The sequence below is a fragment of the Prionailurus bengalensis genome, chromosome B3 (genome assembly GCF_016509475.1).
Source record: "Prionailurus bengalensis isolate Pbe53 chromosome B3, Fcat_Pben_1.1_paternal_pri, whole genome shotgun sequence".
NCBI classification, from domain to species: domain Eukaryota; kingdom Metazoa; phylum Chordata; class Mammalia; order Carnivora; family Felidae; genus Prionailurus; species Prionailurus bengalensis.
This window is the reverse complement of record NC_057355.1, coordinates 116,591,240-116,603,737: the sequence shown is the minus strand read 5'-3', so window position 1 is coordinate 116,603,737 and position 12,498 is coordinate 116,591,240. Positions and strand designations below refer to the sequence as shown.

The 12,498-nt window shown below is 38.6% G+C and overlaps 1 long non-coding RNA gene across 4 annotated transcripts in view; it reads left to right on the top strand.

Moving 5' to 3' along the window:
- The window catches only part of LOC122469263, a 55,746-nt gene that overhangs the window by 18,451 nt on the left and 24,797 nt on the right, over positions 1-12,498 (top strand). Inside the window, exon 3 of one of the 4 annotated variants that reach the window (XR_006293422.1) lies at positions 6,864-7,025. The exons of the other annotated variants lie outside the window; for them this stretch is intronic. This is a non-coding gene — a long non-coding RNA (uncharacterized LOC122469263). The remainder of the gene's footprint in view (positions 1-6,863; positions 7,026-12,498) is intronic. 4 annotated transcript variants of the gene reach the window in all.

The window sequence follows — 12,498 nt, the reverse complement described above, 5'->3', positions numbered from 1 at the left end:
TGAAAAAGAAACAGATTCCGTAAGTCACTGAGATTTGGAGATTATTAATGCAGAAACCTTCCAAGATACGATTAATGCAGTTGACCCTTGAACAACACGGGTTGGGGGTGCTGACCCCCACGTGGTCAAAAATCCACATGTAACCTTGACTCCTCCAGAATTTAACTACTAATAGTCTACTGTTGATTGGAAGCCTTACCGATAACATCAAACAGTCAATTAATACATATTTTGTGTGTTATATATATTACATACTATAGTCTTACAATAAAGTAAGTTGAAGAATAAAACGTTACTAAAATCATAAGGAAGAGAAAATACATTTACAGCACTGTACTGTAAGAAATATAAGTGGACACATGCAGTTCAGGCCCATGTTGTTTAAAGTTCAACTGTACATCTAAATTGATTTCTACCATATTATTTGCTGCCCTCTGTTGCTCTCTCTCTGTTTTCCTTTTTTTTATTCTAATGTACTTTCTTCTTGATTGATTGTTATTGACAGTTTCTCATGGTCTATTGCGAAGTAAGAGAAGGGCCATGTAGCAAGCTTTTCCTAAGATTTTATTTCTTCAGTGTAGAGGACTGTTCTTTATTCTGAGACTTCTTGACTTATTTTTAATTTTCCATTCCTGTTCTCCCCTAACAGTTTGGAGTTATATTCTATATTCTTTTATTTCTCTTTACATTTTAACTTGTACACCAGTATCCACTAGGATAGACTGTATTATGCACTGGGAATAAACCGCCCCAAGTTCTTAGTGGCTTACAACTGTAAAGGTTTCCATGCCCCCTCTGCCCCGTAGGCTGATGGAAGATTGACCATTTGGGAGCATCAGTTGTAGGAGGAGGATCAGAGAATGAACAGTTTGTAGCGGTGCTTAAATACGTCTCCTTGGATCACTTCTCATATTTCACTGGACACAAGTCACGGGACCACACCCAAATTAGCGGGAGCAGGGAAATGCACTCCTCTCGTGTGAGTAGAAGGAAAGGAAAACTTGAAATGCTGGTGAAGAGATGTAATGTCTACCACAGTTTGCCCTTTTGCTCACCAAATGTAGGTTAAGCTTACTCCCATGTCACAGGAGAGCCACCCGAAATTCCCATCTAGGAGAAAGGTTAGCTCAGGATCAGGTTTCCTCTGTATTGTAGGGTAGGATGGATACATAGCAATCTCTACAACAGATCTTGATATACTTGCTCTTGATGCAAGGCCTTTGAGCCAAAAAGAAAAATTGGGGGGCCCCTGGGTGGCTCAGTAGGTTAAGCATCTGACTTTGGCTCAGGTCATGATCTCACAGCTCGTGAGTTCGAGCCCCACGTTGGGCCCGGTGCTGGCAGCTCAGAGCCTGGAGCCTGCTTCGGATTCTGTGTCTCCCTCTCTCTCTACCCCTCCTCTGCTCATGCTCTGCCTCTCTCTGTCTCAAAAATAAACTTTTTTTTTTAATTTGAAAAGAAAAATTGGGTTTGTTACATGCTCCCAGTATACAATGATGAAATAAGCACAGCATAAAGAGAAAAGTACCCCCATTTGGAAAAGAAAAATTCCGTGAAACATAGCAATCACTGGTCCGTAGCAGTTTTGAAATTCTGGTGGGCACATATGGTTAAGGCCCTCCCTCTTTGGGGTGGGAAATATCTCCTGATTAAGTCTACCCTAGAGAGTGAAAGGACTTCTTTTTCCATTGTTCGCTGTGGCCCTGACTCTACCTTCTGGAAAGTTCTTCCTTTTGTATCATTCTTCTTGGTCTCATCGGAAAACGAGGGCAATAGAACCTCCTTGTGGGCCATGCAGTTTTCTCCACCTTTTGTTGCCCTGCTTCCTCTGGCAGTAAAACTCCCCCAAACTTAATAGACTTGCTCTCTATTTGATTTCAATCAGCTGTATGCACCAGTATCCATATCTGCAGTTCTTTATAATAAATATGCTTTTTTAGAGTGTTCTATTTCTCTTCTCTAACACATATATCCCTACATCCCTATTCCCTTTAATATCAGGTAACTTGAGTCTACTCGATGTCACTGGGAAGAACACATACTTTTAGCTATTTACTTTGAGTTATTTTATCTAAATGAACAATTTGCTGGATACGACACCCTTATTTGGCTTTTTCCCAATTTGAAGTTCTTCATCCATCCAGTAGTTTTCATAAAGTTACAATGAGCACTCCTTTATTTTGACTTTTGCCTCAAGGCTGAGTTATAATTAGCCTTTGTTGCTCAAATATTTTTTACATTTAGCTTTGACATTTGGGGTGGTGAGGAAGTTTTCTTTTCCATTTCTGAAAGTCCCTGAATTTCCATATTCTCTCTACTCCCTTTGATTCCTGTTTGTAAACATGCAAATTCTTTCCTGAACTAAGGAAATGGTCAAATGCAGACAGTTATCAACACTCACTAGTAAAGTTGTTTTCCAGCTTCTTCCCTTAGAGCCACACATAACTTTATTAGGTACATGATATGTCTCCCAACATAGGGCAGATGACTTTTTACTAAACATTTTGGCATTACATGTTCTTACCTCCATATGCATTTCACCCACTGCTCTCAGTACCAATGCTTGTTTCTGTTGGGATAAAGTAATTTATATTGTTGTATGAACAATCTGAAAATTACAGAAAGAACCAAGATTTCATCCTCACTGTGGGTTACAGGCTGTTGAGGAGGGTTCAACAGGAATAGTACTAGTCACTGGTCACAGCAGCAAAGGGAAGAGAGAATGGATACTCAAACCAACTCTTAAATACTTCTTGGAAGTGACACTTCTGTTCATATTTCATTGATCAAAGCTAGTTTCATGGCCAATGCTAACTTCCAGTAGGCAAGGAGGTACAGGCCCCCAACGTTTCCCAAAGGAGAGTAGAATCATAAATACTGAAGAGTAGCATTACTGTCTGTAACAAAATACAAAGTTATTATCTTTAGCCTTTTCTAAAATAATATAAGGACAAGAAAACTTTAATTTCCCGAACTTATATATTTCCCAGGATATTATTTTTTTGAAAATGGTTCTCCCAAATTAGATACTATTTTAATACCATTTCTGCAGTCAGTATTTATTTTGATTCATTCATACATTTACCACTTTGTTTTCCTGCATTGCATTTTCTTACTAAATTCAGTTTCTTTTTGTGCGTGACATAAAGACTTTAGAGTCCTTCAACTGAGTCTTTAATAGCAAATTATTTTTGTTTGAAAAGACTCACTTCATCCCTTTTCTCCTGAGTGAGAATTTACTTTCTTGGGTATTCGATACTATGTTTTCTTCTCAGATTTTGAAGGTGTGATTCTGCTGTCTTATGGCCAGTACCATTGTTGTTGAGAATTCAGCTGTTTGTAAAAACTGCCTTTACTTCGTATCTCATCTGCCTTTCTTTCTAGCTTCTTTTACAGTCTTCTTTTCTTTGCTCTTCTGTAAATGCAGTGTGATGTGTCTAGGTGTGGAAGTCTAATTTATCCATCTTGGGGTTTGGAAATCTTAATCTGAATGTTCTTATCTTTCATCAGTCTGGAAAACTTCCAGCCTCCATCTTTAGGACTGTTGTCTTACCAAGTCCATCTTGAAACTCTGATTAGATAGAAGATAGGTCTTCTTACTCTAATGTCCAGGGATTTTTCACCTATCTTACAGTATTTATCTTTTTGCCTTTTACTCCATTTTGGTCTTGGATAATTTCCCTTACTTTCTTGTTAGGATACCTATATGCATATAAAAAGTTGGGAGGATTAAAAAAACTATCCAGATGTTTAAATTATTTTGCAGTGTGAGCTTGGAACTGGACATATAGTTTACCATACTGTCAATTATGGAGTTGAATTTTCCAATTTTTTTTTTTTTGCTTGCTTATTCTGTTACATTTATTTATTTATATTCTTTTTTTTTTAATTCTGTTACTTTTTTTTTTTTTGGTTTGTTTTATTTTTGAGACAGAGAGCAAGAGCCGAGGGGAGGACAGAGACAGAGGAGGACAGAGAATCCCAAGCAGGCTCCACGCTGACAGCAGTGAGCCTGATGCAGGGCTCGAACTCATGAACCATGAGATCATGACCTGACCAAAGCTAGACACTCAACCAGCTGAGCCAACCAGGCACCCCATTCTGTTACTTTTAAACAGGTACACTAGAAAGACCATTAGAGAGCTGGTGTTTATTTATGATCCTTTCAACTACAATGACTTATCACTGACTTCCATCCCATATGTGGAATCTCCAACATTTATTTTGTGGAATTTCCAATATTTTCTCTTCTTTCTTTTAAATTTTTAAATTTTGTAAATGTTTATTTGTTTATTTTGAGAGAGAGAGAGAGAGAGAGCAAGCAGGGGAGGGTCAGAAAGAGGGAGACAGAGAATCCCAAGCAGGCTCTGCACTGTCAGCATGGAGCCCAGTGTGGGGCTTGAACTCACAAACTGTGAGATCATGACCCAAGCCGAAATCAAGAGTCAGACACTCAATAGACTGAGCCACCCAGATGCCCCTCCAGTATTTTATATTCCAGGAAATTACCTTGACCCTTTGCTACTTTGTCCATTTCCTTGTTTTTACTTCTTCCTTGGAACCAGAGTATAGGCAGATTCTGACCTTTCTCTTTGTATCTCATTTCAAACCCAAAGTTGACCTCTTAGACTTGAACACACATTTAGCCTTCTGAATTTTTGTATCTTGATACTCCCTAGAATTTTCCTCTGTTCACATCATTGCCCTTTCTGCATTTTTACTGTCGTAACTGAATTACTACATTTTACCAGATCCTACACTCTTGTTATTAGCCACTCAACTTGTGCCTTGGAAAAGTATGTCCCCACTCAACAAAACAAAACAAAACAAAACAAAACCCAAAAAACAGTCAAGAAGGAAAAGATAACCTCAGTTCATTTGTGACCACTCTTCTGACAGTGATCAAATTTTGGTATGTAAGCTAAATATACTCTTAAGATTTTGTGTTTTACTACTGGCTGTGTTGGTATTAATATTATGGCATATCTTATTATGTACAAGGTATTGATTTGCTGACATCACATTTAGCAAATGTTCTCTCCTTCTCCTGGATGACTTCTTCACTTTTATTCACACAGATTTTCCAGGCTTTAGAGTTGCAGTTCATTTCAGTGCTCCAAACATGTCATCTAGTTCCGAGGAAACATCTTCCCTTTTTGTGCACTTATTCATCTCCAAATAAAATACCATGGACAGAGAGATGCATTGTTCTCAGCCAGGATAGTGCCATGTTAAAACTCCCAAAGCCAGGAAAGGGTTCAGCTTTATGCAGGTTAAAAACCTTGGTGGAAGAAATGATGGTGCTCTTATCAGAATAAGAAAAACAGGACAAATAAAAACAGATGTTTGCTACCGTTTCTTACTGTGATTTGGACAAAGTCTGGCTACAAAAGGATTTGGTAGAAGGGGCCTCTACCCCTTGAGCTTTCTTTTCCTATGCCTTTGAATAACCGATTGTGTCTTTTAATCCCCTCCCTTGCTTTGTGGTTTACACAGGCAGCCTGGACGTTGAGTACCCTGAAGGATAGCCGTAGCACCTATTCCCTATCAGCCTAGCAGAGTTTCCACTTCTTCCCAAACCCGATTCCATTTCTTGCGATCTTCCATTCTCTAGATCACCACAAGGTACAGGAGGCTAAGCAATGATGAGTATAAAGAGACACTAGGTGAACTTGCAAGTTGGTTAGTCCAAGTGGATCTTCGTTCAATTTACCAATCCTACCACATGGGGGCAGTAGGAAGCAAGAGAGAGGGAGCTACACATAGGACCTTTTAATACACAATGGCTCCCAGTCAATAACTGGACCAAACAGAATCCCGGAATTTGCCCAAACGCTAGCAACTCCCTCTCAGGATTGGGATGAATTAGGGAAGAGCAAGTAGGGAGAGTGAAGTGAAAGAAGGGAATAAAGATTCTTTTTTCTACTTCAATATATATTTTCCAGTTACATTTCTAAGCATAGGGAATAATGTTTAGTAATTTGTTTTTTTTTTACTTAAGAGTATATTTTGCATGTCCTTAGATATCTGATAGCACATAATTTTTAGTCACTGGATAAATTTCCAGTCAAAAGATATAATCTAACCAACCACTATTTTTGGATAGTTGAGGTATTTCCAGATTTTCTATATTATAAATAATAATTGTGTAATTAATTTATGTAGGGTTAAATCATTATCAGAATTTATAGTTATTTCCTCTGTACAAATTAAAGGGGTACGTTACAATGAATATAGATTTTTGAGGATAAATATTGCTAAATTCTCCAGGACACCAATTTATACTCCACAAATAATGTATTAGCTTTCTATTTCTCTGTCTTACCATGCCAGCACTTGGTGACTTTTTAAATCTTTGGCAAGTTGATTCTCTATTTATTCATATTTCTTAAATTGTAGTGAGGTGACTATTTCATTTTATTAGCATTATAACATTCATTGTTTTATTTACATATTTATTGCTTTTTAAATTTCTTTTTTGAATTTTCCATGAGTATTTTTAACCCAGACCTACTGATTTTTTCTGTCATTTTGGTATTGTTTGGATATATGGCACCCCCACCAACTCTCAGGACAAGAAAGCATTGGTGGAAAAAAAAAAAGGAATTTTATCATTGTGGTTTTGAAAAAGCATTTCTTTCTTGTGGTGCCTTTTGTTTAGGTTCTCTTTTCCTCCCCATATCATTGGCCTCCCCCACCACATCACTTTCCCCATCACAGGACTGCTCCTTTAAACAGTTTGTGGAGACATCTAGATGCTCCCCATTCAGAGTCCTCACAACAGGAAATTGAGCCCAGTACTCTGCTACCTAATAAAGCATCCTTTTCTGACCTTTCTTGGTCTTCTGGTTTGTGATACACAGGCTTTCATTCAGTTTCCTGTGCAGCCTGTTCTCTGATGAATTCACCACAGAGCCAGTTCCACTATCACTGGGTCCATCATATTAAAACAGCACTTCAGAGCTGGGTGAGGCAATGAAGAGAAAGAGAAGAGAGAGAAGAATGAACAGAAAAGAGACAGGAAGGTGAGGTGGGAACCCTGATGCTTGACAGGGAAAAATGTAACTGGACTGCTCTGGAAGTAGACTCCGCCTATTTTTGGATTAAACCCAGTGTTCTATCTAGGGTATTTGACAGCTGGCGTAGATTAATTCTTTTTTTTAACATTTCTTCCTCTTGATGACAAAGTTATTTTTAGGGATAATCATGAGATGAAGTAAATAATAATAATGGCCAGAAAACATGTAAACAGTGAACATTTCTTTTTTTGAACCTTACAGTATGTCGTGTCAGTAAAAATAAATAAAAGTGAAAATTCCATTTCAAAAGCTTTGAAAAAAAGTGGAAATTTTCTTTTATTGAACTTCCCTTTGTAATCATATAATTGAAAAAGTTTCAAAAAGTAAAATATATAGAGAGCAGAAAAAGGAGAGAAAGAATAGGTTAACACTTGTTACATATGTGTGTGTGTGTGTGTGTGTGTGTAGTAAAACTTGTGCCTTCATATTAGTTTATCATAGTAAAGAATAACAACATTACAGTTTCTGTTTGGGCCTTGACTTCTGCAGATTTGTCAATGGCTTTATGAGAATGCATTTTCACATACTGTTGTTTAATGGACAGTATAGCAAGACTTGTTATTAATTTCTTATTAATTTTCACTTCAAAAGTTTTCACATGAAGCAAGATAAACTAGTAAGATAAGTTTAATTTTTTTATTTTTTATTTTTATTTATCATTTTTAAAAATTTTAATGTTTATTTTTGAGAGAGAGAGAGAGCGCGAGAGCATGAACGCGGGAGGGGCAGAGAGAGAGAGCGAGACACAGAATCCGAAGCAGGCTCCAGGCTCTGAGCTGTCAGCACAGAGCCTGGTGTGGGGCTTGAACCCACAAACCATGAGATCATGACCTGAGCCAGAGTCAGACGCTTAACTGACTGAGCCACTCAGGTGCCCCTAAGAGAAGTTTTAAATTGAAAAAGAGAGCCAGTGGGCGTGGGGGAGGAGGGCAGAAGGAGAGAGAGAATCTTAAGCAGGCTCCAGGCCCAGCACAGAGCCTGACATACGGCTACATCCCGCAACCCTGGGATCATGACCTGAGCTGAAATCAAGAGTTGGACGCTCAACCGCCAGAACCATCCAGGCGTCCCAAGAGAAGTTTTAAACAAAAGGATAAGCAGAGATTCATGAAAATCCAATTTCACAACAAAATTCAAAAATTGGCAAACTGCCATGTCTTTATTTCTTCAGGATCAATTCTAGCAACTTTTAAATTTTTTTTTTTTTTCAACGTTTATTTATTTTTGGGACAGAGAGAGACAGAGCATGAACGGGGAAGGGGCAGAGAGAGAGGGAGACACAGAATCGGAAACAGGCTCCAGGCTCTGAGCCATCAGCCCAGAGCCTGACGCGGGGCTCGAACTCACGGACCGCAAGATCGTGACCTGGCTGAAGTCGGACGCTTAACCGACTGCGCCACCCAGGCGCCCCTCTAGCAACTTTTAAATATCTCTATAATCTAAAATTTTAAGTACAAATAAATTTTTATTTATTTTTGACAGAGAGAGACAGAGAGACAGAGCATGAGCGGGGGAGGGGCAGAGAGAGAGGGAGACAGAATCTGAAGCAGGCTCCAGGCTCTGAGCTGTCAGCATGGAGCCCGATGCGGGGCTCGAACTCACAGACCGCGAGATCATGACCTGAGCCAAAGTCTGACACTCAACTGACTGAGCCACCCAAGCACCCCTTAAGTACAAATAAAAACCTCACGATCACATACAATGACAGAGTTGAAGTAATGTATCTTTGTCTTTACAATCACTGTGCTATCATTATTTGAATTTTTTGTTTGAACACCAGAATGTGTGGTATCATATGAATTGGAGAAACAAACTACACCCAAAGTTAGTTTGAATGATTATGAACCCTTACAAACTTACTCTCAAAATGAATGCATGGATGGCACAAAAACAGACACTCAGATCAGTGGAACAGAATAGAGATCCTAGAAATAGACCCACAAACGTATGGCCAACTAATCTTTGACAAAGCAGGAAAGAATATCCAATGGAATACAGACAGTCTCTTCAGCAAATGGTGCTGGGAAAACTGGACAGCAACATGCAGAAAAATGAAATTTGACCACTTTCTTACACCATCCACAAAAACAAACTCAAAATAGATGAAAGACCTAAATGTAAGACAGGAAGCCATCGAAATCCTCGAGGAGAAAGCAGGCGAAAACCTCTTTGGCCTCAGCCGCAGCAACATCTTACTCAACACGTCTCCAGAGGCAAGGGAAACAAAAGCAAAAATGAGCTATTGGGACCTCATCAAAATAAAAAGCTTCTGCACAGCAAAGGAAACAATCAGCAAAACTAAAAGGCAACCAATGGAATGGGAAAAGATATTTGCAAATGACATACCAGATAAAGGGTTAGTATCCAAAATCTATAAAGAACTTATCAAACTCAAAAACAAATGATCTTGTAAAGAAATGGGCAAAAGACATGAATAGACACTTCTCCAAAGAAGACATCCAGATGACCAGCCGACACATAAAAAAAATGCTCAACATCACTCATCATCAGGGAAATACAAATCAAAACCACAATGAGATACCACCTCACACCTGTCAAAATGGCTAACATTAACAATTCAGGCAACAACAGATGTTGGTGAGAATGCGGAGAAAGAGGATCTCTTTTGCACTGCTGGTGGGAATGCAAACTTGTGCAGCCACTCTGGAAAACAGTATGGAGGTTCCTCAAAAAATTAAAACTAGAACTACCCTACGACCCAGCAGATGCAAGGGATACAGGTGTGCTGTTTTGAAGGGACTCATGCACCCCAATGTTTATAGCAGCACTACCAACAATAGCCAAAGTATGGAAAGAGCCCGAATGTCCATCAGTGGATGAATGGATAAAGAATATGTGGTGTATACACACACACACACACACACACACACACACACAATGGAGTATTACTCAGCAATCAAAAAGAATGAAATCTTGCAATTTACAACTACGTGGATGGAACTAGAGGGCATTAGGCTAAGCGAAATTAGTCAGAGAAAGACAAATATCATATGACTTCACTCATATGAAGACTTTAAGATACAAAACAGATGAACATAAGGGAAGAGAAGCAAAAACAATATAAAAACAGGGAGGGGGACAAAACATAAAAGACTCTTAAATATAGAGAATAAACAGGGTTGTGGGAGAGGGGATGTTTAAATGGGTAAGGGGCATTAAGCAATCTCCTGAAATCATTGTTGCACTATATGCTAACTAACTTGGATGTAAATGAATGAATGAATGAATGAATGAATGAATGAATGAAGCTAGTCTGAATGGCAAGGGCCAGAGCTCTCATCGTTAACCTCCATGTAGAATGCAATGTTTACTGAAGAATAAGCAACAAAATTGCTACCTTGAAGGTCACGTATAATAAAAACTTAACAGTAGCCATGGCAATTATTTAGAACCTAGTCCAACAACAACAAAAAAATATTCGGGGAATAGTACTTTGTTTAGAATTCCAGATTTATATAGTAACGATAAAAAGCTGGCAGACTTTGGGACGCCTGGGTGGCTCAGTCAGTTGACTGTCCAACTCTTGGACTCTTGGCGCCTGCTTAAGATTCTCTCTCTCTCCCCCTCTGCCCCTCTTCCCTACTCGTGTGTTCTCTTTCTAAAATTAAAAAAAAAAAAAAGAAATAATTAATTTTTTTAAAAAGCAGGCAGACTTTTACTCAGTTGGTTTTTAATTCTTTCCAGATAATATATTTCTTTATTACCTGCATCTGAGGCAGAACTGTAGCCCTGACCTTGGTACAAAAATTAGAGCAAATTCTCATAAGCTCAGCAAAAAAATAGTAACACAGAAGTGCTACTATTTGTGATCGGTCACTTACTATGCTTCGAAGCCTCTGCTTTTCAAATACTATTCCATTAATCGCTATTCTGACTGTGAGTTTAAGTGTCTTGATTATTTACATGTTACCAATGAGACAACTGAGGCATAAAGAGATTAAGTAACCTCATGTAATCATGGCTAAGATCACACAGCAGCTGAAAAATAATCCTGTGAGCCAGGACTTGAACCCAGATCTGTCTGGTGTTAAGGTCTGCAGTCTTTTTTTTTTTTTTTATAATTTTTTTTAATGTTTATTCATTTTTGAGAGATAGAGACAAAGCATGAGTGGGGAAGGGGCAGAGAGAGGGAGACACAGAATCCGAAGCAGGCTCCAGGCTCCGAGCTGTCAGCACAGAGCCCGATGTGGGGCTCGAACTCATGAACTGCAAGATCATGACCTGAGCCGAAGTCGGATGCTCAACCGACTAAGCCACCCAGGCGCCCCAAGGTCTGCAGTTTTAATGACTTCATGTCTACTAGAAAAGCAGCTTATACTTCTCTTATCTGCCACAGGATTTTCATGTTTGTAGTAATGGGTAGTGTCTTGTGAAAATTGGTTGGAGAAAGAAGGAAGCAAGAACCAAAATGGGGTCAGAAAGGTGTAACTGGTATAGTGTGAAGAATAGCAGACTTGGAGTCACGGTACCTTTTTTTTTTTGATTTATCTAATGATCTATGAAACTAATAGTATCTATTAGTATTTTTGCAGGATATGGTTCACAGTAACAGCTGAGTATTTCTTTAAAATACATATTCTTAGGGGCGCCTGGGTGGCTCAGTCGGTTGGGCGACCGACTTCGGCTCAGGTCATGATCTCGCAGTCGTGAGTTCGAGCCCCGCATCGGGCTCTGTGCTGACAGCTCGGAGCCTGGAGCCTGTTTCAGATTCTGTGTCTCCCTCTCTCTCTGACCCTCCCCTGTTCATGCTCTGTCTCTCTCTGTCTCAAAAATAAATAAACGTAAAAAAAAAAAATTAAAAAAAAAAAAGATACATATTCTTAGAGCTTACTTCAAACCTGGTGAATTAGAATTTTTGAGTTGGAACTTAGGAATAGGAAATACATCAAATTTAAGGTAAAAAAAAAAAAAAACCACAGGAAACTGAGTACCTGGGGAAAAGATACAATAGATAAGATATGGCAAACGAGGTTTATAATAATAAACTCTTACAAATCAATAAAATGTTAGTAACGATAGGCATTTAGATAAAGATGAGACACAGCGAAGTAGGTAATATAGGTAAAGATGTTCAGACTATGTTCAAGGTATGCCTAGGTCAGCGTGAGGAGAAACAAGAACTCTCAAAGTGATAGTTGCAGTATAAAGTGGATAGTTGCGATATAAATTGCCAAATTAGAAAGCTAACAATTCTGATTCAAAAGAAAATAATAAGGATTTCCATTTTGGATACTTTGGCCAACTAGATACCTGGAATAACCCTTTTAGACTGAAGTAATTAAAACTGTAAATAAGATATTTTTAAAAATTGTTGACCGTAGATGAGGGGAGACCACTGAGAAACCATAAAAAAGAAAAGTAAAACCCTGGTTTCTGGTCTCCCATGTGAGGAAGCTTG